The 27,643-nt window shown below is 43.6% G+C and overlaps 1 protein-coding gene across 1 annotated transcript in view; it reads right to left on the bottom strand.

The window, feature by feature from the left end:
- Nucleotides 1-27,643, bottom strand: part of LOC146801859 (melatonin receptor type 1B) — a 629,507-nt gene that overhangs the window by 70,969 nt on the left and 530,895 nt on the right. The window lies entirely within an intron of this gene.

Raw genomic sequence — 27,643 nt, 5'->3', positions numbered from 1 at the left:
TAATAAAATCCCGAGAACACTAGAGATTGGGTTTCGAGTCCTTAAATATGTCAAATTGCGGAAAGTATTCTCTGATAATTGTGTTTGCTCCCTCCACGCTATTGGGCAAGTAAAAAGGTTCAGTCGACCAGAGTGGGTTCTTGGAGACAAATGGAAAACAAGAAAATTGGGCCCCAGCAGTTGGTAGCAGAGATGGATGGTTACTTCCGATAGCGAGGGACGATTAGATTAATATAAGTGATCCTTGAGACCCATATAAGATAAGTGATGGTGAATCATCAGATGGTGAGCAGCAGACGACGGCAGATGGTGAACATTGACGGCGAGTAGCAGTGCGGTAGGAAGCAGCGGTTCTTGGAGTGAGTATGAATAGGATGAGATGTTGTAGATTGTGGTGTTGATTTGTTGTGTGATGTCTTGCGGAGTTGGAGTGAATGTTGAGTGATTGTGAGATCAGGCTGTGAGCGCGCGCAGCCCGGGAATTGTGGTGTAGAAGACACCCGTGGTAGATTTTGTTGACCACCCAAAGGAGATCGTGAGGTACCATCGATCACCTGGAGATAGGGGGAGCGAATGTGTGAGTACATGACAACTCGACGCTGGTCGTGGGTTGCTGTATGTGAAGTTGAGTACTTGTAACCTATCAGAGGCAATCTGTCTGGTCGGACGGGGACAGACAGTCGCCAACCGAGGTCAACAATTTTGAGAGACTGTGGACGAACAGTCAGAGGCTGTGGACGGACAGCCAGAGAAGTAACTCGTTTGGGATTTCAGTGTATGAATGGGACGAATGCAGGCGTGAGACGTAAGCGTAAGGAAAGGGAACTGCTGCAAACGAAGGAAGGTGACGTCAGAGAGTGCCGCGCTGTGATCGGCCGGTTGGTGTGAGTTGCGCTGTAATTGGTGAGTTCGACACCAAGAGGTAAAAACAGTGTGTAGAATCGAATTTTGTCAATCATGAAGTGTTTTAAGGTCTTTCGAGAAATGTGTAGGGGTGACAAACATTTGGTTACTCGAGAGGGAGAAGAAGCCCCTCCTGAGGGTACCCCCGCACATTATATGGCAAAGAATGTGGGATTACATATGATAATTTGGCTTGAGAATTGGCATAAAATGACACAAGGTGAAGGGGAATTAGCATTCCCGAGGTATGGCTCGTTCAGGCTAGCAGTGTTGTATCAGTTGAAATCTGTGATGGCAGGGTTACGACCTATGCCAAGGCCAACACAGTTCGAAGCACTACATGCGTGGATTAGAGCAGCGCATGACAGGGATAGAGGAAGGAATCAGGAAAGGGTGAAAAAGTCGATCAGGGCTTATCAGGATGCCAGATGGGACGCAGTGGAGAAAAGGTGGAGAGTGCAGGCGATAGAAGGAGATAGACTGTATCCCTTATTGATCACATCGGAGGGGGTAAAGAACGTAAAGGCAGAAGAAGAGGATGAGAGTGAGATAGATGATGAGTTATTGGAAAGATTGCTGTCAGAGAGACCACCTCCGTATAACCCAGAGGTCCCAGAGGGGACATTGATTCAGATAGAAGACACTAGAGGGGTAACAATCCACCCAGAGATGAGAGTAGAAGGAAGACTCTCGATAGGAACAGAGGGTACAAGGAACCCGTCCGAGGCAAGCGTAAAGGTCGAGAGGGATGTGAGGTTACCGGATGCTTTTAAGGTACCGGTTACCATTGGACCCATTGTTTTAATTTACCATCCAGACACAGAGTAGGGCGAAAATCCAGAACAGACAGCCGAGGGGGTTAGGAGAGAGGTCGCGGAAAGTGGCCTAGCGGGTGCAATGGCCCGGACTCCGAACCCTATAGAATGGAGTACACCATTGCCAGCCATGTCAGATTCACCTAGGGGACAAGGAGAACAGAGAACAGAGAGGTCGAGGTCTCTGAGAGAGTCGGAATCAGATTTACGATCATGGGTACCGCCCCTGAGAGGACAAGATCCCAGAGTAAGGATAGCAGAGAGAGAGCAGGTCATTTGCAGAGATCGGTCCGCTTCAAGGGGTATAGCAGAAGAAAGGAGGTCGCAGGACCAGGAATGTGAGGACGACGGTAGAGGAAGGGTGGTCTGTCGAGAGGTGCTGAAAGGAGCCCTAGGAGCCGGGATGATAGATGTAGTAAGGTTAAAGGCAGAAGTGAATGAGATAATAAGTGGAAGCTTACCCCTTGAGCGAGTGGTAACATATGGACTGGATGAATTACTCTTTGTAGCGAAGGATGTGACTCGGAAGGCACGAGTTGCACATGAGAAATTGTGGCTAGGCGATATGAGGTGGATTTGTCTAAAACTAAAGCATTGCAAGGAAACCATAGGTTGCAGTATAGTGACCAGGAATTGGAGGAGAAAAGGGTCGTCGGATTGAGGACCCATAGCAGAGAGCTGATCCTAGCCATGCGTATATGGATGACGGTCGATAAATGGGAAGAAAAATGGTCCAGGAAGAAAAGCTCTAGGGGAATGATAGGGGGGACCCCACCTCCGGGTGGAGGGCAGGTAAGGATAGGGAATTTCCCTTTAAGGGAACTGCAGAATGGAGGATAGGTGCATGTACCCTGGAGCAGGGGCGATTTGGCGGCGTTTACGAATGATTTTTCCCGGCTTAGGGAGAAGCCCGCAGAGTGGTACAAGCAGGTTGATCGCTTTGTAAAAATTTCAAAGGTATTGTGGATTGACCTGAATACCTTATTTGATATTGTAGTTCCGGGAGATTTGTAGGCGGCATGCAAGATTGCCGTTGATTGGCCGACTTACGAGCCTGAGAGAAATGCATACACAAATGGCCCGTCACCAGCAGTAATGAGGATGTATGATCGGGTGATCGTCTGGTTGAAGGAGAAGGTTTCACCCCAAGATATTGATTGGGTAAAGATAGACAGGACAGTGCAGGAACCTAAGGAGACAGTACATGAGTTCTACGAGAGACTTTTACAGGCTTTTAAGCAATATAGTTTCCTAGATGTGTTGGAGACTAAGGATATGGGACAGTTCGTCTCAAAGTTTGTGTTGGGATTGAAACCAGAGGTTAGTCTCATGATACAGCAGCATTTGATTTGTTGGCAGAACAAGCCCGTCGATGAGATTTTGCGGTACGCCCGATATTGCACGGATGAGATCGAATCAAAACATAAGAAGTTGAAAGATAATTTGCTGCTTGTTCAGATGCAAACCGCTCAGTGACAGCCTAGTGGGGGAGCGTTGGTGAGGAGACAGGAAAATTATCAGGCGAGAAATCAGAATGTTCAGGGGCAGGGAAGGCCAAGGCCCATAGACCCTAGAACAGGCATGGATGTGGCGACATTGAAAAAGACTACAGCATGTCATCAGTGTCACCAGGTTGGACACTGGAGACGCGAGTGCCCCCTGAACCCATGGAATCAGATACAGCCGGAAGGCGAGATAGGTCAGGTCCCTGGGACGGAAGCGATACAGACCGTGACTAGACCTAGAATGGTAAAAGCGGGGACTGGTGTTCCGCAGATGCAAGTTCCCCAGCCACCCAGAATACAGAATGTACAGCAAGGAGCTCGAACTTATTTGCAAATGCCAATGTTTGAAGTGGGCGAAGAGAACAATACCAGCCTGTTGGCATCAAAGAGAGATAAGGATTGTATCCTTAGAGCCATCCTAGTGGTAGATCAGAAAGGACCCTTTGAGGAAGCAGACCTTGACGGTCACCCTACAACCTTTTTGGTTGATACGGGGGCTACCAGATCGACTATAAGATCGGCAGTGGTTCCGGGTTTAGCTCTTTCCGGACAAAGTATCCAGGTGGTTGGTGTGGTTGTCCACTGACGAAGCCAATCCCGATCAGGATAGGAAATTTTAGTGATCGACATCAGTTTGTAGTGTGCGATTCTAGTCCGGTTTGTTTGCTAGGGAGAGATTTATTGTGCAAGCTCAACTGCACGATTTACTGTACCCCGAAAGGAGTGGAGGTGGAAACGAGAGACAATGACGTATTTCTTTTCAAATTACGATACAGTACTTCCTTAAGTACTGGCATACAAGCATTTGAACAAGTATGATTACTACAAGTCAGAAGATAGGCTTCGGAAGTATTTCATACCGACTGTGAAGCTAGACACAGCTTATGCTCATAGACATAATTTGACATGCTGGTTGTCCGAGACAGAAAAGAAGTTCATAGCGCAGATAGAGGATAGGTACAGAAAACTGACTCAGACACGAAATACAGGAGATAGTCCAGTGGATTGGACGGATGAGGAGAGATTGCACAAATCTAAGGGAAGCTATGGACCAATTGCATTAGATGAAGTACAGAAGGGGAAGTTGTGTATTGCTCGTCCTCAAACCTATTATGAGAAGGTTCCAGTGGGACAGAGTACTTGTGATCATACTTTTACCATGGAGGACTCTGCTAAGAATTTCATGCAAGCCCCGGTACAGGTGATTCCGACCGTGTATTTTGTATGTGGGAAGAATGCCTATGTGAGATTGCCTGCGAATTGGTATGGTTCATGTTACTTGGCTATCAGCTTCCCAAAGATTTATCATGCTGAGGATTTGAAGATGCTAGAGACGGGACGTCATTCTAAAGTGCGTAGAGCTGTGAGTGCAGGAGAAGTGATTGGTGATATATATGGAGCGACTATACCTAGTTTGGGCGTGGTCCTGAATGGCGTGAAAATAAGAAGGTTGGCGACAGTGGTGGATGAATTGTCAATGAATTCAGCGAGCTCATTGTTGTTGGTGAATGGAGAAATGTTATCGATACGGAATATGGTTTTGCAGAATCGACTTGCGTTAGACGTATTATTGGCAAAAGAGGGCGGAGTCTGTAAATTGTTGAAGGTTCAAGAATGTTGCACGTATATTCCAGACAATGGTAAGGATCTGGAGAAATACATTGTCAATATTACCACAATTCACAAAAAGATACAAGATCTGACAGAAGAGAATGTGTGGGAAAAGATTGGTCAAGGATTTGGTCGCGTGGGAACTTAGTTTGCCAATTTGGGAATGGGATTTCTTGGATCTGTGTTGAAGCCTATCATAATTGCAGTAGTATGTGTGATCTGTTTGTGGGGACTCGTAAGAGCATGGAAAGAGCGAATGAGCAAAGAATGGCGAGATTGCAGGACCATCAATATCAGAATCTTAAAAGGATGGAAGGGATCCGACATGGTGGGATGGCAGCAACTGCAGTTTAGATCAGCTTCATTCCAAGAGGAATGAGAATGATGGTGTGATGACAGTTGTCATCAAAGGGGGGAACTGATGTAGCGCCTAAAGAGTTTGAAATTTGTAGGGGTGCATCATATTCACTGTTAGTCGGCACACGCAATAATCAATGCATATTTAGATGTATCGTGCACAATGTATGAAGCAAATGTATCAGTTATATCGTAACATAGCAATATTAGAAGTGTGAATTACATTGTGAATATATTCAGTGAAATGTGTAACGATTAGTTCCCGTTTAATGCAATGTATTAGGCTAAACCTGTAACCTGATTGAATTAATTCATGTATGTCGTTTATCCATGTAGGTGAAAGTAAAGGTACTAATGTTAGACTGTAATATAATAGTGTGTTTACCTAGTAAGAGGCCCGAATTCACATATATCGTTGAGAAGAAAGGCCTGGAATTTCTTATGTTAGCTGAATGCGGTAGGCCGCAAGTGATTTATTCCGTTAAAGGTTTTAGGCTGCAGTAAATTGTAAAGTTAAAAGATGCGAAGTATTTCTCCATCCCATGATCTCACCGCAGGTGCAAGGACAGTTGGTTCGTTAGTAAAAAAGGTCTTTGTCTAAGAGTTGAATTATGGAGAAAGCCAGACATGTGAGTGCATTGGAATGTGCCAATCGCAACTCCTCGGGCTGACGGTGTCTGGGACTCAAGGCCAAGCTGATGGACGATGGAAGATGGACAGAGCAGGACGGAAAAGTACTGGAAGAAGACCTGGTCGAGGAGGTGTGTCAGAGGGCGTGTTCTATGTTTTGGGGTTTCGTATTAGGGACAGCGCCCCGAGGGTTGGGCAGTCGAGAGTAGGGCAGCCCGAGCAGAACAGGGTAGCCCAGAGCAGAGAGAAGAGGTGGGCGAGGAGCTAGAAGGAAACACTTTATATCGAACTCTCACTAAGAGAAGACTTCTTAGGGAGTTTCACTTCTGACACCTTTTCATGATTTCTTGGGTCTCAAGGGAACGCTAAGTAGGGATGTCATCTAGCATAGAGTAGGGACAGAGATGCTTTGGTTTCATGATTCCTAATATCGACATTGGCTTGGTAGTTATCTACCTCATGCTTTTAGAATTTGTACTTCTGTTTATATTTAGTCATATGCGGATTCTTCGTAGAGTAGCATTTGTGTTAGTGCCTATTTACCTGTTGTGCCTTGTATTGAGGTGCCTTTATCTGCAGATGTTTATGTTGATAATAAAATCCAGAGAACACTAGAGATTGGGTTTCGAGTCCTTAATTATGTCAAATTGCGGAAAGTATTCTCTGATAATTGTGTTTGCTCCCTCCACGCTATTGGGCAAGTAAAAAGGTTCAGTCGACCAGAGTGGGTTCTTGGAGACAAATGGTAAACAAGAAAATTGGGCCCCAGCAGAAGTCTAACGGAATTAATGCTGCAATTTTTTAATGTTCTCATAAGCACATAGCATTTAATTTTATTTAAATTGTTTGAATTTTGAGTCAGTGTGTATGTACAGATATCTAGCAAATCACTCGAGGTCTTGCTTGTATTCAACTACGAATAAATGTATTACATAACTATTTCTTTTTAAAGATAGTGATTTCAGAAGAATGCAATTTGATCAACTATGCTTTACTCAAAACATCCCTGTTTGTGCTTGCTAGGTACGGAAAAGTGAGATGGACAGACCCACTGGTCATTGTTAACTCTCATATCGCATCCTCCCATTCCCATCAACATACTCAATACATGGATCCTACATCTGATACAAATCAACTACCTGCAACAATATACACATCAGCACAAATGCATGTCCACAACACACATCCTCACTATTGCTGACCAAAGCATGCTCGGCCAACAGTTACGCCTCTGATATAGCAGACCTCAACACACAGAAAAAATATTGATATTTTTCTACTACAACTGTGTCTCCAGTGCATCACAAATACTCACAAGAAAGATAGAACATATATTCTCAACTAATCTGTAAACCCTATTTCTCAGCTGTTTTTTTTTTTTAAATAGGTATGAATTATCTTAACTTTACAAGCACATGGGCAGACCAGGGGCATATCATCAATAGACGGCGATAAATATCTCAAAGCACGCTTAGCGCTTTTTTATTTATCGCCGTCTATTGCTGGAATTTATCGCCCGGTTAGAGCGTTATTAACAACGTGTATCACTGAGGCGATAAAAATTCGAGCGATAGCGGGGATATCGCCGTTGTCCATGGAACAACCCTGGTTTTCCACGGCAATATGGTTGATGATAGGGCCCTGTGGTCTTAGCCCTACAATCCACCTCCCATGTTAGGTATGCCTTAGTCAGGAATTTAACAGACATTAAATTCATGCGTTAAGGCATAGTTAACACGATTTCAAATATCGCTACCCCTCGTTGATGATATCACGAAGCTGGTATAGCAATTTTTCCCCATGGAGTTTTGTCAGGCGTGCCTCCTTTGCATCTCATTAACGATGCGATGCGAGGCTTGCTGACAACGGGCGCTAAGGCAAGGAAACACACGCTAGCGTGTCCTTGTTGATAATGCAATAAAATTATCGCCGCTTTTTGCCCGAAAACGAATGCTAAAGCAGCGATAATGTTATCGCCAGCCCTTGATAATATGCCCCCAATTCTTAATTGTATGTGATAGCTTGATGAAAATAAATTTCAGCCAATACCACATGATTAATAAAAATTGACCCTATGTACACTTTTGTTACACAGAAGTTAGATCAGGTCATGGATTATGGTGTATTTGTTATTTAACTAATGTCTTTATTGAGGATTCTTCTCCAAGATTTACCTCCCTTAAAATCTCAGGACCTCGTTTAGCATATGACATGCCACAGGATCCTGTTTTGCCCCAAAAAGATTCTGCCTCTGACAAGTTGCTCTTTTGTGGGAAAATAATGATGTCTGATACCATACTGGACCTGTTATTACTTTTGTTTTTTTTTTAAGACTCACCTCTAAAATAAGACTATCTCCCACACACTTTAGAAGTTTACTCACAAGGGGACACATTTTTTTTTCCTGCCTATAACCTCCATGATTTACAGATAAAGCAGTTCCTCTTTTACCATTTCCACTGGTGACAGCTATCAATGATATCCCCAGCGGTGGCACTCCTATTGGGAAAACCTAGGTGGGAGGAGTGGATTGATGGATAAGCCACTGTTAGTAGTAGTAGTAGTATTAGTAGTAGTAGTAAGATTATATGCAGCATATGCAAAGGTTGATCCAGAGACACATTTAACTGCACCCTTGAATGACCATGTAAATGCATGTTCTACTAGCCTGGCGTCTAAATTAACATTTATCTTTCCCCTTGGTTCAATATTTTCTTTGTTTTTATGTTTACTGCATTGTTTCTTTCATTCTTGTTTACTACATGTGAAAAATGTTCTGCAGCCTAGTTACGTTGTATTTTGGGCAATTTGGCCATGTAGAAAGACAGTGAGTGATTACAATTGAAGACGCATGATTTTGAAATTAATTATATGCAGATCCTTCTCTAAAGTGAACTGAAGGAAAGAGGGCTGTAAGGGATTGCTGAAAACATGATTAGAATAAATCAGTTAGTTTAATGCCCATATCAAAAGCGTATGATTGCGGTAGCTTAGCGGCTTGAAAGAGGGCTCAACTTTCACCCTGTGCCTAACGAGGCACGGAAAGTAAAGTCTTTTTTCATTATAGTGCAGATCATTCTGAAGATACCATGCAGCTTCCCTAGCAAAGGGGGATAATGGAAAGGCCTGTCAGCACGAGAGCTAAGCATTTATCACCTGAGACCCTTATAGCTAGTATTATATGACAAAGATGCTGTTGAATTAATGGCATATTGCCATTTCTTTGGCTTCGTCAAGCCAGGCACAAATGTTTCTTTTTCCTCGAAATCCAGGTCTAGTTTGAAGTACGTAAAGCTTCTTTTGCTTTGCACGGGAGTTTGTCCTTCGCGAACGATTTACTGCATAATATATACCAAACAGATACAAATATGCCCGTCATTGCTTCATGCTGGGCCCTTCATCCCAGGAAAACAATTCTAAAACAAAACTTAACTTGTTGCAGCTTCTGCAGTTTCAAACAAGACAACTGCTCCCCAGTGACTGATACCCTGTGCAGGAGGAGAACAGCCGGGTCTGGTGGCTCAGTGGACTGATGCATCTACTGCAGGGGCCTGTGTTCGACCTCATGGTCACAGGTTGAAATCCCAGCAGGTCCACTCAGCCTTTCATCCTTCTGAGGTCGAGAAACTGAATACCATTGAGTTGGGTAACAACAAACATCTGTTATTTAGCGCCAAGATACCCGCAGTGGTGAAGGTGCGCTTTACAAATGCTTATGTTATGTAATATTTACAGTGTCAAGATTTCAGTAATTATAATACATTACAACGAGGAACGTGCTGAGAGTAGATTTCCTGCTATTAACTCCAATGGGGTGATATTTTTGTGGACGATATTTAGGACACAATATTTATTTAGATGGTATTCTGAGAAGGATATTCTGGCAACACATCCTGCCAGGCTAAAATGTAAAAATAAAAATAAAGACGTGGCACATTCGAAAAGAAGCAGCACATTTTCTTTGTAAAAGAATATAACAATCTAACTAGCCAAAATAAACACCAAAGGCTACAACAGAAGAAAACCAGTAACATATGAATAAGTTGTTGAAGAACAGCAGGAAAAAAGGCTAGTTATGGTATACTGGGGTGTTTGAATGAAATTTTCGCTTTTGTAATGAGACCCTGCATACTTTTTGTAGCTTGGGTTAATGCATAAATACTAGTATCGAGACTGATTGCGAAAGCTTTGCCTAGTGCTAGAATCAACAGATCTGTCGCAATCTGCAGACACTGAGGCTAAAAGAGCACATTAAAAATTCTGGGGCAGATTTACAGGATGGTGCCTCAGCGTGGCACCACAAGCCTTTTGACTGTGCCACGCTGCTGCACTTTCAGAGCACAGGAATGCAACATATTTACAATGGTATGTCGCATTCCTAGCTCTCCCCTGCGCTGGCACAAAAACAGCTGCCATGCGCCGGTGCAGGCACCCTTGCACCATGGTGCAAGGATGCATGAGTCATGGGGAGATTTTTGTGCAAGAAGGGGCACCGTCCTGCACAAAAACAATCACCTACCAGGGTGGCTTTTCCTGTCCTTGTAAATATGGGTCAGAGAAATGGGCTGCCAGTGCATCACAAAAAGTGACGTACTGGCAGTGCAAGGGGCTTGTAAATCTACCCCTCTGTAGCTAAAAAAATCCATCAGCATAGAGTTAATCCCAGGGTCCTCCTATCATGAACAAGGTGTGATAGTGCAAAGCGTGGTTTGCGCATCTCCACTACGTTACTCGTTTTCATAAGATTATTCATCAGTTAGTGCCTATTTTGTTAAGTTCTTCCTTAATCAAATTGCGGAAAACATATCCTACTTGTGAACATGGAAAACACATCAGGGGGGCCTATTAGGATGGCAGGCGGACCCACGTCCGCCCGCCACCCTTGCGGTGCTGGGACCAGCCGCCAGTGGTGCGCCGGTCCCGCCCCAGCAATTAGGATGCCACCGCCACGGTGGCGGTGGCATTCCCCACCACATCATTGTGGCGGGCGGTGCACACAGCATCGCCCACCACAATGATGTGGCTGCACACTGTGCATTTGCCATGCACAACGTGGCAGACGTGGTGCCTGCCACATTGTGCATGCAAATGTCCATGTGCCCCCCTAGCCCCCCAACATCCTGGGGGCCCGCATTGACCCCCAACTGCGAAATCCGCATGCCTTTCCGTGCCGCCACGGAAAGGCTGATCCCCGCATGCATAGTAATTAGACACTGCCACCATATTCAAACCTTTTCTGCCCAGTTGACTCATCGACCGGGCGGAAAAGCGGCGGACGGTCTTCCCGTCTGCCGCAGTACCCCCGGCAACATAATCAGGCGGTGGTAAATTGCATGCGGGCGGTGGATAATGTCGGGTGGATCGCCACCTCCATGAGGGCGGTGGCGATCCGCCTGCCATTTTAATAGGCCACAGAGTGTTTAGTTGGTGTCTTCTCATTTAGGAATAACTAAATAAAATGAGTAGTATCAGATGAAAAATGTAATAGCTAATTATTTTACATTTTTCCATAGTGCCACTCTACTCAGGTGTCTTACACTGCAACAAAATAAGAGAAACAAAAATCTTTAATTACACCAGAACATAAGTATGATCAGAACGAGCTACTGAAGGCCAGATTAGTACTGAATGCCATGAAAACTGGATGTAGGAGAACATAGATTTGGGGAGTAGATGGTGTGGATTGGGAAGAATAAAGATAGTAGAAAAAAAGGAGAGTGGGACAGAAGAAGAAAAGGGTGAATATGGGAAGGTAGCGAGGAGGAGAACATAAAGTTAAGAAAGAATATTAAGGAATTAGACACTTAATCAAAGGTGCAAATTGGTACGTGGAAGGCCACTTCCTGAATGAATTCAGATAGAAGTTAAATAGAAAGATTGTTAATTTCTTGTAGTAGGTTAGACAGTCTTCATTTCCAGGTCCAGAGGTTTGTAGTTCCCCCGGAGAAGGATTGTTAATGACGAGACTGAGTTTTCAAATTTTTCAATTTTAGTTGCAGGTTTCCTCCAGAGACATTTTGTTATAGATCATAAAAAATGTGAGTGCGCCAAGTGAAATGTGACAGCTGTATGGTTGAAATGGGATGTCAATGATATTTATGGGTTAATCCAGATGCCCAATGATGTAACTTCAGAAGAACCGAGTGGGTTGAAATTGTTGTACTTTAATTACTTTGGCCTTTCTTTATTGAATGTTTCGCTGTGTTATTTCTGGAGAAGGAAGAGTTCCAATTTCTTCAGATTGAGTCTGAAGAACTTTGAGGTACTCCAGTCATGCAATTTTTCTAAGCAGTTTTTATGCATGCAGATATTTGTGTCCAGGTACACCTCGGTGTCAATACAATATTGGTGACACATCCTTCTCCACTCCACTGTGTTCTACAATGGCATCAGACACAGGTTGCATGGCTCTAGTGTAAGAGTGTAGAGCATTATCCCATGAAATTGGTTGGGTTACAAATACCTGGACACAAACTAACCAGTTATATGTGGTTTGCGAGCAAGGAGGTGAACCAATTGAGGGCTTTTCCTTAGAAGCAGATATTGGATTTGAGGATCTTGAGACGCCTTTGTTGGTCAACTTCAAGTATGACAAGTGCCACCCTTGTAAATCATTTATTTGAAACCATCAAGTATTTTTAAGGTAGCATTTTCAATGCCACACCCCTTGCAGCAGCCAGATTGATAGGTGACTAGGAGATTGTTATTGGTGTTGTGCAATGTTTTTTGTATTACTGCACATTTTTCGATGTCTTTTTCCACGCATGGGAGGTTGCTAAAAGGTTTGGAGAGGACAATCGGGATTAAAAAAAAGGGAGGAGTAATTTGGCCAATTTGTAGAATGTCAGGGAAGGTTCCTTCTTTCAAGGGTGAATTGATTAGACGACACCATGTTTTGTTGAAAACGTTGCAGTTCATTTAACTGATTTTGGTTTGGATGGTGTCATTATGATTATAAATTAGCTTTAAGCCATCAATGATTTTGATTAGGTTATCCCTAGAGATAGAGTCAAATTTGGCAGATTCAGAGATATATACAGAAGGAAGTATGATTGTTGTATTTTTACTGGATAATGATGGCATTGATATTCTCAGTGAATTGATTTCGTTGTGGGAACATTATTGTCATTCGTCACTTTTAGAATTGGTTTGAATTGGAAAAAATAGAATATGGTTTCAGTTACTGTTAAGTAAATGTAGTAGGTATTTTGATTTGTTTAGGGATTGTGGATGTTGCATAGGAACAAAGTTTCTTTTGAGGTAATGATATCCTAGTTGTAGGTTTCCCTGGGGGGCTTACAGGCTGAAAGAGATTTTTGATTTTTTTTCGCTCTCCATTTCTTTTCTGTTTTCTGAATCCTTTCTTTTTCTATAACTGTCCGAGAACCTAAGGTGGCTGCTGCTGGAAGGGAGGCCACAGGCTGAGCGAGAGTGAGCAGAAGGTCATCAGTAAACAAAGCGATCTTATGAGTATGCCCCCCAAAGGGGATGCTCACTATATCGTCCCCTTGATGGATGGTAATTGCCAACAGTTCCACCGTTAGGGCAAAAAGTAAAGGCAAAAGCATGCAGCCTTTCCTGATACCACTTTCCAAATTAATAGCTTGTTATGAGTGGCTATTAATCTGTATCACAGCAGTGGGGAAAGTGAGTGACGCCATTATTCTGGAAATCATCGCTGGGCCTAAACCAATTTTGCAGAGTACTGCTCATAAGAAAGACCAGCTGTCTCTATTAAATGCCTTCTCCATGTCGAGCAAGAAAAGGCAATGAGATTTTTCCACTAGGTGAGCAATGCAGCGAATATTATCTGCTCCTTGTCGATTGCATATGAAGCCAACATGATTCAGTTCACTAAGGCCCACAATGTAGGGCTCCAGTCTCTTCACCAAGATTTTAGCAAATATTTTCACATCAGTTTTTAAGAGTGGGATAGGATGAAGGGAAGAGCAGAGGAAATGGTCCCTGCCAGGCTTCAAGGTGAGAGAAATCTCCACTTCAGACATTGTGGGAGTCAATCCCTCTTCAGCTGTGAATGTGTTGATAAGAGACAGCATGTAGTCTTGTAGTTGGGGAAGAAATTTATTGTAGAAGGCCGAAGGAGGACCATTCGGGCTGGGAGTCTTGCAGAGAGAGAGAGTCTATGCGCTAAAAGAGTCCCCACCTTATCACCTCTGACATAGTATTTCTGTTTTCAGGCAAGCAGTGACCGCTCTGCCTTATTGATATGGTGCACTCGCATATGACTCTGCAGTAAGGCTAAACACTGCTGATTGTGCCTAGTTGGGGTAGAATGGTCAAGACATTCCAGAGCCTTCATGTCATTCGCCAGGCCCGTATTGACCAGCCTAGGCTCTTGAGCCCAGTCAATCGCTACAGAAGTGATCATACCTCTGATGGTGCCTTTAAAACCATACCAAAGTGTATGGACCGAAATATCGGGGTGTGTGTTGGAATCTAAATAATTTACTGTGTCTTTCCGAATCTTTTCGAAATCAATGGGCTCTCGAAGTAATTGCAGAGGGGGGCACCAAATTAGATGGGATTGGGCAGCTCTAGGCCAGGTCAATTCTAAGTGTGCATGATCAGAAATAGATATTTCTGAGATGGTTGCTGTGTCAAGGTCTCGTAATAAGGAGTGGGTGAGAAAGAAATAATCAATACGGGAATAGATGTTATGGACATGGGAGTAAAAGGGAACAATTTGGGCACCTGGGTGTTTATAGTGCCAAGCATCTACTAAAACCAATTCGTTGAGATCACATTTAAAGGCAGCGGACACTGCTCCATGTCTCTGAAAGGAGGTGGCACTACCGTCAAGCTCAGGGTCCCAAACAAAGTTGAAATGCCCCCCAGCCACCAAGTCACCCCCCTCATGTGCCAGTTGATCCTGTATGAGATTCCTATGCTTGGTTGGGGACCTAGATGTTTAAGAGGATGAGGGGTCAGCGGCCGCGTTGTACTGTTGAATATCGTACACACAGCCTGTAGGACCTTAGAGCAGAAGGTAGCTTTGCACATTTTCGCAACTCCAGGTGTCTTTGTGGTAGTATATGCCCAGTGGCAGATTGGATATCTGGGATGGGACATGCAGGTGACATCTTGTCGCACTAGATGAGTTTCTCACAGACAGATGACATCAGGGTCCTGCAAGAGAAGGCAACGCCATACCTGTCTCCTCTTGTTAGGTGCGTTTAGACCCCACACATTAAGAGTAAGCAACTTAACTTATGGTGTGGTAGCCATGTTGGGAGACCATGAGTGATGTGGATGCGAATGGGTCAAAAGAATGCACAGGGGTGTCTAGGAGGTTGAGGCCTCCAAGAAATAAGAGGGGGCATCAAGTGCCAAAGCACAGGTCAAATGAAGTCCTCCCAAGGTTGCAAAGATGTTGGATAATGTCTTTCTTGGTTTTGCAGGATATTTATGTTTAGAAGCGCTCTTGGATGTCACCATGGTCCATGCAGGTTGTAGAGTTTCGTGGGTGGGAGATCAAGACGGGGTGAAGGCTGCTATCCCTCGATGCTGGTTTCAAATGTAAAAGTTGCTGGGCTTCCTTCAGTGACTGAATGACTGCGAGCTTGCCCTTCCCTATGAAAATTATGGCAAAGGGGTTTCCCAACTGATAGCGCATGTTGAACTCACGAACCTGGCTGGTAACAGGCCTGAAATATTTGCAACATTGTAATGTAGTAGGTGCAATATCCTGAAATAGTTGAACAGTACAGTCTCTGAACATCAAGTTCACCTTCTTATAGGATGCTTGTAAAATTGTCTCTTTTCGTTGAAGAGGTACACCCTTGCCAATATGTCCGGTGCAGAGTGAGGGTGCCCCGGAGCCGATGCCACTTGGTGTGCTTGCTCTATCTAATGTTGGGAAGAGGCATCAGTATCTCCACTAATTGTGTGTAGTTCAGTGGTAAAAGTCATTATGTCGATGCCTTCTAATCCTCTGGGGCCCTCCCTGATGCAGATGTTATTTCTCCAGCTCCTAATTCTAAGGTCTTCTTGCCCCAGTTGGTGATCAATCTGTTGTTCTTCCAAGGTCGTCGTTCTGCGCCAGAGTGCTTCTTGGTCCTCAGTGCGAGAATCAAGTGTATGTCATTCACTTGTTCGCCAAGATCAGCGATGTCCCATTTGATTTCATGAATGCAGGTCTTAAATTTCATCTTAAGAGAGCCAATTTCAGTATCGAGTTCCCATAGGAAACTGTTCATATAGGCTTGGGTGATGGGCACAGGAGCTGTAATCTCAGGGGTGGGCTCCAAAGAGGCGTCAGAGGGATCCATGGATGCTGGAGTCGGTTTGTGCCACAGAGAGGTAATTGGAACATCCATTGAAGGGGCACCGGATGTGTACTTAGTTGATTTGCCGCGTGGCATGACAGGGCGCCTTTGCCTTGAGTTGGAGGACCCCCAATTTAACAGCCCAAGAAGGACTCCACTGCAGAGGTGAGGTGATGCAAAAGGCCTGGTGGTGAGGTTGGGGTAATCAACAATGAAAGAATTCTACAAGGAGCCAGAGTCAAGACCTCATGACTCAGTGATCATACTGTCCTTGATCAGTTAATACTTGTGTAGCTAAAGTCAGTAGAATATGATCTCTCAGAGCCCTGCCCTATCTGCGTTGCAAGGTTGAAGAATTGTCACACCAGAGTCAAATGGCGCAAAGAGGGATCCTGAGGACAGTCCCATCTGGTGACCCAGGATGTAGACGGAGACACTGACCCGCCCATATATCATGCACCAATCAAATAATCAATAGCAGTACAAAGGCAATGGTTAAGATGGTGTGCAGCTTCTTTCACGCTGACACAGATTCTGCCGTAGATGCTCAGACCTTGCTGCAGTTTCTGGCGGCACTGGCGGTCCTCGAGGAGGGTCTGCTGGCGAGTTTGCTGGTTGACCAGCTCCTGTTGCTCCTACGGATTGGGGCTCTACTGGCCGCGCCTTCCCGTTCGAGAGGCAGAACTAGGGAGGGATATGGCGCCGCCAAAAAACACGTCGAAAACAGCCCACGCTACCTGGATAGCGGGCTTGCAAGCACCTCTACAGGGAGAAGACAACGGAAAGAATAGAGTTAAAGCTGCTCCGACAAGAGCCAGTAGACCTGCATTGCGGCTTCTAGAGGCAGGTAAAGCGGATGAGCTGATTTCAGAGGGGGAACTCCGTGTTCAAACGGCGGATGCAATTGCAATCGCATCGATACTTTTTACCGCACCTAAAGAAACATTAGAGACTGATTTTGAGAACAAGCTATCGTTATCGTCTGCGGGGCACACAGAAGAGGAGCCCGAAGCTGGCGACGAGCTGCCTGTAGGGATGGATTGGGGGGGAGTGCAGACTTGGGGGGGTCTTTCATAACTCAAGATGATGACATTATAGAAGTGCCTGCTGTGAGGGCTAGGGGCAGCAATGAGCATGGATTGGAGATTAATGGGGAGAGCCCCGGTAGCATTTCCCAAAGCTGTGATGTGTTTAGCCCTGAGGCCGATGGATCTAAGAGCATTCAAACGGGCCAAGGCGATGTTTCTGGACAACTTGAGGTGAGCACTTAATTAAAAAAAAAATGCTTAAATACATCTGGTGCTGTGTCGGAGGCTGCGACCTCAAGGAAGAACCAAGGGGATTCACAAAAATCCCCTAATACTTCAATGGGGTACCAAAACAAGAATAACAGCAGAAAAGATCTTAGAATTACTAAGCCTCGTAAGAGATCTATTGACCCTCAAGGGGCTAACCGGTATAATAGCTCTGGAGCTCGCCGAGGAGGTGGTTTGGAGAACAGCCCACTCAGAAAATGGGTTCGGGCAAAGGGAGAGGTCAAGGCACTGGTTTCTCGCCTGTCTGGCTCAGGCTCGGTAAGAGGTCAATGCATGGGGAGTACAACCAGTAATGAAAACAATGAGGTTACTGGGGAGCAAGTGATAGCTCCGACTTATCCCCTAATTAACTCTGCGGGATACATTAATCAGAACAGCTTAGAAAGTTCGTCCGGACCCAGTGACGAATTAGCTAATAAAATACAGATAGCTTCACTGGATGCTGAGCCAGAGACCAAAGAACAGCTTACTGCTAACGAGCCATCGTTGGCAGTAATATTGCAGGCCTTGAAAGAACCACGGCGAGAAGCCCAGGACCATCATGCTCAGATTAGAGCAGACTATCTCAGCATCAAGCTATCATTGGATGAGGTGACGGGCACGGTGGCTGGTATCACGAGAGATATGGCTGAGCTACAAAGCAGGGTAGCAGAGACAGAGGAATCAGTTACCTCTATTGCGCAAACCATGCAGTCACACGACTTACAGCTCCAGGCTTGCCAAGCTAAAAATTGAGGACCTAGAGAACAGGCAAAGGCAAAATAATCTAAGATTATTTGGGGTACCGGAGGGTAAGGAGGATGCTGATCCCCGAGCATTTGTGGGCAAATTACTTCAAAAGGCATATCCGGATCTGTCGGACTAGGACTGGGATTGTCAAGTCCAAAGAGCACACAGGCTCCCTATAACTACACAGATGCTCAATGCCCAGTATCCTCGCCCCATTTTGATCTTATTTGGGAATTTTTTGCTGAGACAAGCATTGTCTTTCAAGGCTCGCCCCAACTCACCAATAACAGCTGATTACTCATTAATATTTTTTAGATCTGATTTACGCCGAGCTACCATGGAAAAAATAAGGAAAATGAGACAACTCATTGATCCACTTAAAGCAACAGGGGCTCAAGTGTTTCTGCAAGAACCTGCCAGATTGAAAGTTATTAAAGATGGGCAGCCACTATTCTTTGTTTCGGATCTGGAGGCTAAGCTGGCACTAGGTAAATGGCAGACGGCATGAACATTTGGCGGGACTGCCTGGTTTCTGATGAATCTTACAACGCTGCACTTTGAATTTTGTTACTTTGTTTTTGTGTCTCGGTAAAAGTGGCTGGGGAAGGGCAGAGTAGAATAATATAGAGACTGTGTCAGGGTGGCTTTGGGGGTAGTAAGGGTTTAAGTTTGCTCATATCCCTTTTTCTTTTTTCTGGTTGTGAGGGACCAGCTGGGGCCTGGCTTTGTGGTGCGCTGAGACGTAAGCTGCCATATTCAGCGGTAGCTGTTGGAAGAGGGTGATTCCTTCTTTAGGAAACATGGTGGGGATGGATAGGTTGTTTTTGAGGTGGGGAAGGGTACTTTAGGGAGGGAGAGGGGTATAAGGAGGGAAAAAGTCAAACAGAAGGTTTACAGTTCTATGTTATGTTGCGGAAATGTAGCGGTTATTACTATTTCTGTTCTGAGGTTTTGCAATTTAATTAAATGGGCATGGCACTGATCAGGTGTCTGTCTTGGAATGTGTCTGGACTAAACAGGGGATCTAAAAGACAATTAGTGCGGGAGGAGCTCAGGGCATATAAACCTCATTTAGTACTGTTAACAGAAACACATTTAGCATATAAAGACCGGGGTTTTCTCAACCAATTGGGATTTCAGAATATAATATATACCTCTCAAAATGTGTCAATCAGAGGGGCTGCCATTTTGGTGTCTAAATCATTAGACTGTCAAGTCCACAAGTTATTAGAAGATCAAAGAGGGAGGTGGGCTATTGCTCAAATCGAGATCAATACTGTGAGACATGTTTTTTGGGTTTTATATGGCCCCAATGTTGATGATCCGACAATATTCGATGATGTCTGTTTAGAATTAGTGGGATGGCAGGGGGTGGTTGTTCTGATGGGAGATTTTAATTGTGTTATTGACTATGGTACGGATTCCACTAGACAGCCACTTGCCCTAAGAATGACGAAGGTGAGAGCTTCTATTTTAGAACTAGGGCGATTACGCTCGCTGCTAGATGCATGGTGCTATCTGTTCCCAACTACACCGGGATATACATACTAGTAATACGGGGCAGATATGGAGATTTGTTCCAGGATTACATCTGACCACAACCCCATAATTTTTTCTTTCCTGGCAAACTCCACTCCCAGAATAGCTCACCTATTTACCTTTCCACGGTATTTGGTTACGGATTCTGAGTATTCCGTTTTTATTCTTAGAAAAATTTCGGGATGCTATGAAAGCATTTATTATGGGAGCCACTCAGCAGTTCGTCAGAATAGAGAACGGGAGAGACAAACTAAGGATGCTTATCAAAAGCTTATCGGCTGTGAGCTTCAGCATGCCGAGGCCGTTTGACTGCAAAAGCTAGACCAAGATTCTCTGTATGCTTCCCTTCTGGCTCAGAGGGCAGTGATAAATAGGGCCTTAAAAGAGAAGGTAGCGGCTTGCTTTATTAAGCACAATAAATTACAGTATGAGTATGGGGACAGGATAGGGAAAGTTTTAGCTCATCAGTTTATGGATAGTCACCTTAAAATTAAGATTAAGGCAATTAAAGGTGAGGGTGGCGTTATCTACAGATGCCACCAGGAGATAGCTGAGCAGTTTTCTATTTACTTACAACTGTATTCCCCAGATCCAGCACAAGACTTGACTGCTATGCAGAGCTCTTTACAAGGGAGTAATCCGCCGACTCTGACAGAAGATTCCCTGTTACTAGAGCAGGAGATTACAGTGGAGGAAGTTTTGGAAGCGATTGGGGGGCTATCATTAGGGAAGGCGACTGGGGACGATGCCCTCCCGGCAGAGCATTATAAGTGCTGCAAAAGCCTCTTGGCCCCGGTGCTCCGAGATGTAATCTCTCAAGTTGAGATCACAGGACGAGTTCCAGATTCATGGAATATGGGCAACATAATTTTTTTTCTAAAAAAAGATAAAGCTCCAGAGGAACGTGCATCGTACCGTCCAATCTCTTTAATAAATGCAGATGCATAAGTGTTTGCTAAGATATTGGGCAACCAGTTAGCCACAATGATGGCCAGCCTGGTTTCTCCCCAGCAGCATGGGTTTATTCATGGGAGAGATAGCACTGCCCATGTTAACACGGCAATAGCGGCTTTTGACGCCGTGGGGAAACTAAAAACTGAACTGGGCATGGTCTTATTGGATGCAGAAAAGGCAATTGACCGTGTGGCCGGGAATATCTCAGGGCAACACTCATCGCATTTGGGGTTAAGGAAAATTTTCAGAAGCTGGTTGAGGCTATTGATGGCCAGATTACAGTATTCAAATGTTCAAACCATCCCTTTTCCCATCCGTTGCGGCACGAGGCAGGTCGGTCCCCTTTCTCCTGTTTTATTTGCTCTTTATATATTGCCATTTATTTGGGCACTGTTGGCTAATAATCTGATTTGTCCGCTGAATATTGGACAGCGCCCCCTCAAATTTGCGGCATATGCCGATGATATAGCTATTTTCACCGAAAAGCCAAGGGTGGCTATAGAAAACATTAATAGGGAGGCAAAGAGGTTTGGATGTTTTTCCGGCTATAAGTTGAATAGTAATAAAACTCAAGTCCTTAACTTTCAGTCGGAACTCCCGGTTGAAGGGGGTCTGCTTGAAGGTCATACACTCATTAAATTATGATTCTCTACTAACTACGGTTACTACACAACTGAAGCTGTGGCATAAGCTTCCATTAAGCATCTTAGGCAGATGCAATGTTATAAAAATGAAGATACTTCCCAAGTTCCTTTATCTTTTTAGGTCAATACCGTTACGAATTCCTAATGTGTTTTTTAAGAAGCTGGATGGGGTTCTAAGCACCTTCATCTGGGGCTATAAGAAATCAAGACACGCCATTGGATTGATGAACCTCCCATATAATCAGGGTGGTTTAGACCTCCCCGATTTTAAACTTTATTTTTGGGCCGCTTTTGTTGGCCGCTTATGTAGCCTCTTGAACCCCAAGCAAACGGATTTCTGGCACTGGCTGGTCCTTGGGGGAGAGAGACAGATGTTTTTATAAACGTGTACGGTTCAAGAACATTAAAGATTGTGTACATATTTGGCAGGGCATTAAAACTAGATTTTCTCTATCTCTTGTACATAGTAAACTACCTCTTTGGGGTAATCCAATGCTGCCCGGAATATTTCAGGATGGTATGGGCCGTTAGTGGGCTAGTTATGGGGTGTACTCTCTCGGGCAACTATATGATTGTAATGGTTTCAAGACATTTGAGACTCTCCAGTTGATGTTTGATGTCCCTCAACAACTGTTTTTTAAATATATACAGGTTAGGGACTATTTCGTTAGAAACATAGCCGTTTGGAGTGAACCGGAGGACCACCATTAGCAAGGCATATCAAATTCTGTGCCAGAGTAGAGCAGAGGGGTGTAAGAAATTGGCCTCCAGGTGGAGTGAGATTCTGGGGGAAAATATTGCTATAGAAAATATGAAGATAGCTTTGGATACTATTGCCAGTTCAATACACTGTGTGAACCTACAGCTGCAGCAATTTCGGACACTTTGTTTACTTTATTATACCCCTGAGAGGATTGCCAGATGGTCTCAAGGCGGGGCTGGATGGGGAGGGATTTATGGAGGGACATGTCAGATCTGTCCTAAATGTGGGCTACATGTGGCTGGCATTGTTCATATGTTTGTTATGTGTCCTGCCTTAAGGGTGTTTTGGGATAAGATATTAGCAGCAATTAGATGTAGACTTGGAGGTGACCTCATGTTTTCGACAATTGAAAAGATGTTAGGGTACAAGGAAGAATGTGGTCGGAATAGGCCTATATTGACAATTATGCTGGTTGCTGCCTGGCTGGCAATTGCTAGAGCCTGGATCTCTCCCAAACCCCTTACCGAGATCAAATGGTGGCTAATTCTTAAAGAAACTGGGGAAAGGGAAAAAGCACTGGCTAAAGCAAGGGGTATTCAGGCTCTGCGAAAGCATAGGTCCATATGGGGCTGTTTAGAAGAGCCATAAAATACATGTTAAAAGCTTATTGATTGTCATACGTATATATGGTTGGGAAATATTTTAGGAGAGTTCCCATCTTTTTGCTTTTGTTTTTTTGTCTTTGCTTTCTTTATTATGCTTTTTTGCTTGTATGGCTACTTATCCTTGGCAATAAAAATATATTAAAAAAAGGAAGGTTAGGTGTGCCAAAACTGTCTCGAAGGGCAGGGGCAATCCCCTTATGATTACCCCTCACCTCTGAGGCCCCACAAATCGTGTCTTTTGATACAGGTCTCCCCAGCGTCCCAGGACTTTGTACGTCCAGGTATCTGCACACAGTTTGTGTGCCGCAATGTGGCGGGAGTTGTGCCAGGTGCTAAGATCACTATTAGCAGGATTCCCACACCGTCGCAAATCAATGGAGGCCAGCGCTCCTTAGCACGGCCCGTTGTGGCATGAGCTGAGCTGCATGAATCTCTAATCACCAGGTCTCTGTCACTTTTCCAAGATAGCGGACTCCCTGCACCACCTTGCTCCCAAACGCTCTTGGCTGTGCGCAATCGGCAAGCTTGACAAGCTTAAGAGGGCTCTGTTAGATGTAACCACTGGAGTAGGCATTGCCCAGGATCTGAGACTGCATAACATCGTCCTGTCGCAGGCGAGATCGAATAGGAGTTTAAAGCACATGCCACAATCCTCACAGGGCAAGGGAGACTCAGAGCAACTAGCCTGTCACACAAATGGTAAATGGCTCGACCCTGGTCCTGTAGATGGCTCTAGGTGGCTTGTGAGGGCCCGGAACTCAGCAATGCATGTCTTTACACCATACTCAGCCAGGCCACGCCCCCTCATTCTGAGAGTTTTGAGGTGATAAGTGTTTCTGCCTTTTGCAGTAAGGCTGTGAAAAAGGAAAGTGGTAGAAAGTTCGATGGGACTCGAGCTCTTGTAGATGTTTTCTGACAAGTAGAGGAGAGTTTAGCTAATGGAGGAGGTGGGTCAAAATTAATAATCTTGTGGGAAAGCTGAAAGTATTTTCTAAATAGCTGGCCAAGGATGATAAGGTTCAGCAGAGATATCATAGGGAGGAAAAGGTAGGGGGTAGTACATTCTTGCAGTAGATCTTCTTTTCATATGGGGTGAGACGGCAGTGAGTTCTGGTGAGGTTGCTGGGGGTATTAGTTTGGCCAAAGTTGAACTGGGGTGAATATACTCACTGAAGTTTGATGACTGGGCTTGTTTGATGATGAGCTCACAATGGCAGCAATAAGATAAGGAGGGAACAGGGTGACTTAAATTTGAAGGATTACTTTTTATTGGGTTATTCATATAAAGCTGATTAGGGCAAGGTGGGAGTAGCGATATACAAAGTTGAAGGATTTACAGTTTTAGAGTTAATTGAATAAAACTGAAAAGAAGGTATTTGTAAGAAAGGTAGAAGGAAGTGATGTTAACAATACAGCTAAACATTTTGAGATAGGCTTGGTAATGATTGCTTATTCAGCCTTTAAGAGAGAGAGCTCTGATAATTTTTTCCGCCAGCTCATGAGGATGCCGATTTTCCTTAATGGCCCAAATCCCTTATTCCTCTCTTTCTTTTCATGATGTAATTTCTGGGACCAGACGAGACAGTTAACAGTGGAGTTACTTTCTCCGTTCCCCAATAAAGTTGAAGTACGCACCATAATAAGCAGGTGGCGACCACTGAAGTTTCCAGAAGAAGTGCTATCAGTAAAATTTCATAAATGGCTACTGCAAATTAATGGCATATATATATATATTTAGTAATTCCTAATGTGGTCCCTTTTGACTTACCTTATTAATATTCATGAGGTAGGTCGCAATTTGCGACCCATTGGAATCGCTAAAAACACAGGGTTGGTGGCCTGCTGGGGACAGCAGACCACCATGTCTGTGCTTGCTTTTAAATAAAGGAATATTTGTTTTTTAAATTCAGCCTGTTTTCCTTAAAGGAAAAAGGGATGTGTTTCAAAAAGAAAAATGAAAAGTTTACTTTTAATTTTTTTGGAGTAGGCAGTGGTCCATTTTCTCATACATTTGCATACACCCTTAACATGTCTCCTCCTAATACTGATTGCTAACCCATTTTGCAAATCAATTCATGTATTGGTTTGTGGGTGACGCAAAGTCTTTTCATGGTTGTTAAAGATGATCAGAGGCTATTGGCGTAATCGAGTTTAGACAGTACAAGAGAGATAGTAGCCTGGACCTTGTGTGTAAATCCCAGGTGGGGGAAGGTGCATTGCAGAGTTATCATAGTACTGAAGCTTGAGCTTGCTAGTTTGTCCACATGGACATTCATTGATAGCTTGGAGTCCATAGTAATTCCGAGGTTTCTTACTTCCTTAGATACTTAAGGTGGTGTTCCCAGGTCGTCAGGCCAGGTGGCGAGTGGGTCACAATTTTTCCAATCGTCACATGAGTATTTCCATTTTGGAAGCATTCAGCATGAATGGCTCAATGTCAACCACTGACAGCGGCTCTAAGGCAACTGAAAATTTGTGTGTTTCCAATGTCTTTGGTGCTTTCCAGTTCAAAGAGTATTAGTGTGTCATCTGCATAGTTACAACATATAAGGTGAAATTCATTGATCAGTGCCGGTAATGACTTCATGTATATGTTGAAAAGCATGGCTGAGATGATAGAGCCTTGAGGGATCCTTGCTTTTGTGAAGTATGGTTTGGATGAGAAAGGTGGGGTATGGATGACATTTGTTCAGTTTTGAAGGTAGGATGTGATCCAGTTGAGAACAGTTCCCGCTAGGCCGGCTTCATAGAGTCTCTGTATTGGAGTATCATGGTCAACTGCTTCAAAGGCAACTGAGAAGTCCAAGAGAAGTAGTGCAGCAACCCTGTTCCAGTCATCTGTGATCTTAAGGTCATCCCAGATGGCAATGAGGGCAGATAATGTTCCTCTTCCTGATGGAATCCTGTTTGGAAGTCGGCAAGTATGGAATTATCTTCAATGATTTGAGATATCAGGTTGAATGCTGCGTTTTCTATCAGTTTGCCCAGGAACGGTGCATTTGTGATCGGTTAATATTTGTCATGGTTAAGTGTTCGAAGTTGGTTTTCGTTAGTAATGGGTATATGTATGACTGTTTTAGGTCTTCTGGAAATATTCCAGTTGTTAGGGAATTATTGATGATTGTTCTTATTGGTGTGGCAGCAGAGGTAATTTGCAATATTTTCTTGAAGGTTTGTGGAGGAAATCGGTCAGAAGGGCGCCTGGCAGGCCCGCTTGCTTTGACCAGATGAATAAATTCATGAATCAAACATAATACCATGTGGGAAAGAAAAGGGAATGAGGCTAGAAGAAGAATACATAACTGGTGGAGTAGGTAAACCTGATAAAACAGGAAAAAATAGGATCGGTTTTCTTGGGATAAAAGTTTGAGAAATGCAACGACAACCAATTTTCAAACGCAGAAAGACAGATAGGCATGAAATTACAAACAAAACCAGTAAAAGAGAAAATGAGATATAAATCTGAATGTTATCAGCATATAAGTGTGAATTAAATGCAAAGGAAGAAATAACTGAAGCTACAGAATACTGAACAAGGAAAACTGTATTGGACCAACAACTGAGTCTTGCAGAACCCTTGCGAGAAGTGGATATGAAGAAGATTCAAACCTTTTCCTGGAAAAGGCAAAGGAGCAATCAGTAAGAAAAGGACACAACCTATGAACAACAATGCCACAAATCCTGAGATTACATAGAGTATGAATACACAAACATAACATAATATTACAACACAAAAAACAAATCAACACAACCACAACTCAACATCAAAACTATGGAAAGGCAAAAAAGACATATTTATTTCTCATGAAAATTCATGTAAAGGTGGCAAAATAATGTTTTTGTAGCGAAATGTGATTTATCAATATCTTGTGTCACTGTTTTTACCTGCATGTTCACATTGCGTAAAAAAAGCCTTAAGAGTTATCTGCAGTAGACAATGACTCTCAGTGAGATGTGTTCTGTCCAAATCAGTCTCCCACTGGTATCCCATTTGATTATATATTGTGCAATGCATTCTCAAGTTAACAAAAATATGCAAAACTGCATAATCTGTAAATTCAAGAAACTTTATGAATTACACAAAGCACAAAGTTTGTGATTGTTATGAATTTTGTTGGTGTAATTACAATTTCACACCGACATAATCAAAACTGGCCAAAAAAGCATGCTAATTCAGCAAACTGGTACAACACAGAAAGATTATACAAACATAAAAAAATAGTAATACAAAAACAGCAACACAACAGCACATTGTAACAACAGCATGACATCCTTGCTGTAGTTTTTGTAATTCATTGTTGTGTTCTGTTTTGGCATTGTTCATGCGTTGTAGTGTGTGGTTGTGTGGATATTATGATTATGAAATTGCTTTATTGTTGTACCATATTCTGCTGTGGCTACTTTGCTTTCTGTGTTGAATAGTTGAGTTCTGTTGTGTTATTATGGGAGGTTGTGATCATGTATTGTATGTTTTGTGATGTGTCATTGTGGTTTGTTGATTATGTTGCAATTGCATTGTGGCTGTTCTGCATGTTACATTTTTCTGGTGATGTGTTATTGTTTTAATTTGTGTGTCATTTTCCTGTTGCTTTTATGTATTTTTGCGCATTGTATTGTTATTTTGGTATGTTGTAGTTGTAGTGTCATTATAAGGTTTTTGTGTTACATTTTGTTGTGATTATATTGTTGGGTTGTGTCGTGTTGGACTTTTGATGTGTTATTGTATAGTGCTGTTATTATCCTTGGTTGTTTTATGCAGCTACATCACACACTTCAGCAAGTGTTGCTGCGGTCCCAATAAAGCTCAGATTAAATATAAACAATTTAACTCAGCCAAAGGTTGTAAAGCTCTTCTACTTAGATTCTCCAACTATTGAGGACACTAAGCAGCACCAAACCACTCCATAGTCTATAGGCCCAATTCAAAGTTTGGCAGACAGCGTACTCTGTCGCGAATGCTACAGAGTATCCTACCTACCAAACCCT

The sequence above is a fragment of the Triturus cristatus genome, chromosome 8, assembly GCF_964204655.1.
Source record: "Triturus cristatus chromosome 8, aTriCri1.1, whole genome shotgun sequence".
NCBI classification, from domain to species: Eukaryota; Metazoa; Chordata; class Amphibia; order Caudata; family Salamandridae; genus Triturus; species Triturus cristatus.
The sequence above is the reverse complement of the archived record's forward strand: the minus strand, read 5'-3'. Positions and strand labels throughout refer to the sequence as shown.